The sequence below is a fragment of the Sorex araneus genome, chromosome 10, assembly GCF_027595985.1.
Source record: "Sorex araneus isolate mSorAra2 chromosome 10, mSorAra2.pri, whole genome shotgun sequence".
NCBI lineage: Eukaryota > Metazoa > Chordata > Mammalia > Eulipotyphla > Soricidae > Sorex > Sorex araneus.
Window position 1 is genome coordinate 43,110,931 of NC_073311.1, and position 6,000 is coordinate 43,116,930.

Genomic DNA, 6,000 nt, shown 5'->3' on the forward strand with positions numbered 1-6,000 from the left:
GAGTAAGTAGATCACAAGTCCCCTAACTGCGCCATGAGCTGTATATCTGGTAAAGTGACTTTCAAACAAATGAGCACACCACAAGAAATTGCTTTAGTTTCCAAAGTTTAGGTGTATTCATTTGTGTAGTTAAAGTTGCATTCTTTTGCTAAGAGTTATCCACTAAGGAGAAATCTCCGAAGTAGATTAAATATAAATCTACTTAAATAAATGTAGCACAATAAATGTAAATGGGGGTGGGGGGCAGGGAGATGATTCAGGACTTAAGAGCCTTTCTTGCATGGAGTGAACCTGAGTTTGATCCCCCACGTTGCATCTCGCACCTGAGCACCACCAGGTGTGATCCCTAAGCACAGAGCTAGGAGGAAGCCCAGAGCAACACCAAGTGTGACCCCAAAAAAGCAAAAAAATGAATAAATACAAACACCAGAAAGAATGTGATCATGCTGTGTACAGCAAGTTCTCACTTAGTGTCATGTATGGAATTTTGGCCTCCAGTAACATAATTTTGTTCCCATGAACTAGGGGCACTTAATTTCTCATCAAATTTATGGTAAAATAAAGAACATTATTAGGCTGGGATGTTTGCTAAAGCCAAGATACAATTCACGTAATTCAATCTGAGTGATGTTAGACAGGAGGGACAGATACACAAAATCTCCCTCATATCTGAGACATAAGGAAATATAGTAAAGAAATAATATATATCGCCAAAAGCAACTAAAACAGAACTAGTAGGATGCATACCACCGTAGGGGAGTCCGGGAGCAACATAGGGGAGGTTCCACCTGGAAGGGATCTGGCGCTCTGGTAAAGGGTGTGGGATGGAATGCTTTATGCAGTATGAAACCCTGTGAGTATCAATATTGCAAATTATGGTGCCTATCACTGTATCACTGTCATCCCGTTGTTCGTCAATTTACTTGAGCGGGCACCAGTAACATCTCTATTCCTGCCAGCCCTGAGATTTTAGCAGCCTCTCCTTACTCTTCTTTCCCAATGATTGGGGGCTCTTTTAGGGTCAGGGGAATGAGACCTATCATTACTGTTTTTGGCATGTTGAATATGCCATGGGTAGCATGCCAGGCTCTGCCCATATGGGCAGGATACTCTCCGTAGCTTGCCGGGCTCTCCAATATATATATATATATATATATATATATATATATATATATATATATTTATATACATATATTTATATATATGTATATTACTCTCTATGATTTGTTGCCTACTGTCTGAACTCCATCAAATATGGTGTGGTAATTATGGAAAATGGGTAGGAAGTGTCTTTATAATGTGTTTACAGCCATGCCTATAATACAATTAAATTTTAGCAATTAAAATAAAAATGATCTGGGGCCGTAGTGAGAGTACAGTGAGTAGAGCACTTGTCTTGCCCAAAACCGACCCAAGTTCAATTCCTGGACACTCTACATGGTCTCCTGAGCCCACCAGGAGTGATCCCTGAGCACAGAACCAGGAGTCAGCCCTGAGCATCTCTGGGTGTGGTTCAAAACAAAAAATTAAAATAAATAAAATGATTTTTTAAATGACTTTAATTTTTTTTTAAATTTCAATAAAACTGGACAGATAGAACAGCAGGCTAGACACTTGCCTTGCATGTGGTTGACCTGGATTTGTTCTCCAACACCCAATATGGTTCTCCAAGCATTGCTAGGAATTATCCTTGAATACAGGGTCAGAAGTAAGCCCTGAGCACTGCTGTGTGTGGCCCCAAAACCAAATTTTTTAAAAAGGGTCTTTTTTAGGGTCTTTTAGGGTCTGGAGCAATAGCACAGCAGGTAGGGCGTTTGCCTAGCATGTGGCCGACCCAGGTTCGATTCCCAGCATCCCACATGGTCCCCCGAGCACCTCCAGGAGTTATCCCTGAGTGCAGAGCCAGGAGTTAACCCCTGTGCATCGCTGGTTATGACCCCCCCCCAAAAAAAAACAACCAAAAATGTTCTTTAAAAAAAAATAAAACTTGGGGGTGGAGAGCTACTACAGTGGGTGGGTAAGGCACTGTCCTTGTGTGCAGCCAACCAGAGTTCAATCCCCAGCATCTCATATGGTTCCCAGAGCACTGTCAGGAGTCATTTCTGAGTACAGAGACAGGAGTAACCCCTGAGCATTGCAAGTGTGGCCCCAAAATAAATAAAACCTTGGAAAAACATAAAAAGAAAAGAAAATCAACTATGGCTGGACTCAGAGAAGATTCAAAGGGCTGCAGTGGATGCTTTGCATGTAGGAAGCCTGGGTTTGACCCCTCAAGCCGTGTGCAGAGAGTACCCCCATGCACCGAGGGTGGCTCCCAAACCAATGAAAGTTAAAATTCGCAATGCTCAGGGGCCAAGAGATAGAACAGCATCTAGGATGCTTGCCTTGCATATGGCCATTCGAGTTTGACCCCCAGTATCTCAAATGATTCCCACAAGCCCTACCAGGAGTGATTCTTAAGCATGAAGTCAGGAAAGCCCCAAACACTGCCAGGTGTGGCTCAAAAATTAAGAATAAATAAAATTCAGAATGGTAAGACAAACAACTCATGGGTTTTGGTAGATTCACGTGGTTCATATCTGCCGCTACAAATTCCAGAAAATATTAATCATCCGAAACAGAAACTGCTCAGAAAGCAAACCCACCTCTATCCCTAAGCTTCTAGTAAACTCTGCTCTACTTTCTGTTGCTATACATTTGCCTAGTCACGATCTTTTCTGTGAGATGAGGCAATATTTACCCTTTTGTGCTATCTGAATTGGCTTTGCAAATGTTTCCAAGATTCACCCTTGTAGCAGTGTGTATAAAATACCTCATTCTTTTGGATGACTAAATAATATTCTATTGTCTGTAACTACTATTTGTTTATCCACTATCAGTTGATGTGCTTTTAGTTCATTCTTACTTTGGAATACTTTGAACAAAGGTGCTATGAACATTCATGTACACATTTTTGTACACTGTACCATCAATGCTATGAACATTACATTAAAATGTACAATAAGTGCTAAGATCATTGTGTACACATTTTATACAATGTACAATACATGCTATGAACATTCACGTACACATTTTTGTGGGGATATGTTTTTAATCTTGCTATCTATACACCTGGAAATAAAAATTTCTGGGTCTTTTGATAAGTATGTTTAGCTTTTTTTTTGGGGGGGTGGTTTTTATTTTGCCACACTCGGCAGTGCTCAGGGATTATTCCTAGTTCTGCACACAGGAATCATTCCTGGCAGTGCTTGGGTACCATATGGGGAATCGAACTGTGGGTTGGCTGCATGCAAGGCAATGCCCTACCCACTATGCTATTGCTCCAACTCCATTATGTTTAATTTTCTGAGGAACTGCTAGTCTGATTTCCACTGTGGCTGCACTGTTTGGTTTGATAGCACTGTTTTCCACTAGCCTGGAGAGAGTGGTTCAAATTCTCCTGCCCCCAAAAACAAAGAGCCACATTTTATATTAGGGTTTTTATTTTCCACATTCTTGACAACAGGTATTTTCAATTTTTAAAATTACAGGCATCCTAATAGGTGTGGAATTATTTTTGTGTGTGGTTTTATTTCATTTTCCTGATGACTAGTCATCTTCATGTACTTATTGTCTAAATGTATTTATTTTTGGTTGCTGGGACCTACCTGGTGATGTATAGGGGCTACGCCGAATCTGTATTTGAGAATCACTCCCTGGATATCATGCTACACGAGGGATTGAACTTGCGCCACTTCCAGATTGTGCTCTGCCCATTGAGCAAGCTCTCTGGCCCCTAAATATATGTTCTTGAAGAAATATCTGTTCAACTCCTTTGCCTATTTTTACGTTTTGTTGACTTTTTGTTGTTTTATTCTTGTTTTTTTTTTTTGTTTTTGGGTTTTGTTTTGTTTTTTTTTTTTTAGTTTTCTGGGGTCACACCCAAAAATGCTCAGGACTTATTCTGGATTCTGCACTCAGGGATCACTCCTGGCAGAGCTTGGGGCCGTATGGAATGCTGGAGATTGAACCAGGTTTGGCTGCATGCAAGACAAGCAGCTTACCAGCCCCCTTTGCCCATTTAAAAATGGGTCTTTTCACTATTATATTGCAACCATTCCTTTACGTATCCTGGATATTAGTCCTTGTCAAATATCACTTGTGTCACTTGTCATCCCATTGGTCTTCTATTTGCTCATATGGGCGCCAGTAACATCTCCATTCGTCCCTGTCACATGCTAGTGTAGCCCAATGGTATCTGCTCGCTTCAGGAACACGAAAAGCCTCAAACTGTTCATTCAGGGTTTTGACGAAGAAGTCTGACCATCTTGTAGGTGGGCAGCCACGCGGTCTTTTGATGTCCTGTGGAATCCAGTCAGTAACAGCTCTAGCCCAGCGGTCATCTCTAAATCACATTACATGTCCGGCGCATCTGATTTTCGACACCTTGACAAACAAGACAGTGTCCCTGATTCTTGATCATCGACGGAGGTCGGAACTCCAGATTCCTTCTCTCACTTGAGTGAAATGTGATATTCTAAGCACTGCTCTTTTGATTCCTCTTTGGGATACCTGAATAGCGTTCTCGTCCTGTTTTCATAGGGCGTATGTTAGTGCAGGAAGAACAATGGAGTTGAAAAGATGTGCCCGATGGAGCCAGAGATTCTTTGTCCTCTTAACAACTTCTTTAACGCTCTTGAAGGCATTCACGCTGCTCACTTCCTCCTGCGCAGTTCTGGCACCAAGTCGTTCCTCATGTTGAGTTCTCATCCCAGGTACACATAGTTGCTGCATTCGGAGATGTCCGTTCCACTGAGAGCAAATGGAATGTCAGGGACTAGTTCGTTTTTCATGAACATTGTCTTGGTGAGATTCAGCTGCAGTCCGACCTTCCCACACTTGCATTTGAAGTCAGCCAGCATTTGTGCCGCTTGGCTAATGTTTGGTGTTATTAGAACGATGTTATCAGAGAAGCAAAGGTGGTGTAGTTGCCGATCGTCTATCTTTACTCCTGTTCCTTCCCATTCCAGTCGTCACATGACGTTCTCGAGGGTGGCACTGAAGAGTTTCGGTGAAATGGTGTCACCCTGCCGAACCCCTCTCTTTACATCAATGATCACTTCCTTGTAGAATGGTGAGATCCTGGTGGTGAATCCCTAATACAGCTCACAGAGGATCCTAATGTATTGAGTTTGAACGCCCTGTTTGGCTAGGGCTTTAATGACCACTTCAGTCTCAACAGAATCAAAGGCCTTTAAATCGATGAACATTAGACAGAGTGGCATCTTGAACTCTCGAGAAACTTGAATGAGCTTGGTCACTGTTAAAACCGAGACCACCCCTCAGTATTCAGAGAGACAAAGAGTCCAGCGGGTCTGCAAAACACACACCGAGACTTTATTATTCCAGCTAGCTGGGGCCGAGCTGTCCTGCCAAAGCAAGAGGCCAGCGCTCGACCCCGAGGGCTTACAGCAGAGGGTTTATATAGCCATCCTGGGCACACAGGCCTCAGGAGTAGGCACAAAGATAAACAATTCCAAAGGCAGAAATAACTTCAAACATTTCATAAATGAACAAAAACATACAGGAACAATATATCAAGAAAACATTCCCAATTAAGGAGTCATTCCCAATTTCCATACATCAAGAAAGCAAGGCATTCCCATACATCAAGAAAGCAAGGCTGGAGCGATAGTACAGCGGGTAGGGCATTTGCCTTGCACGAGGCTGACCTGGGTTCGATTCCCAACATCCCATATGGTCCCCTGAGCACCGCCAGGAGTGATTCCTGAGTGCAGAGCCAGGAATAATCCCTGTGCATCTCCAGGTGTGACCCAAAAAAGCAAAAAATAAATAAATAAATAAAAAATAAAAGAAAGCAAGGCAGGGACTGGAGAGATAGCACAGCGGGTAGGGTGTTTACCTTGCATGGGGCCAACCTTGGTTCGATTCTCAGCATCCCATATGGTCCCCTGAGAACCGCCAGGGGTAATTTCTGAGTGCAGAGCCAGGAGTAACTCC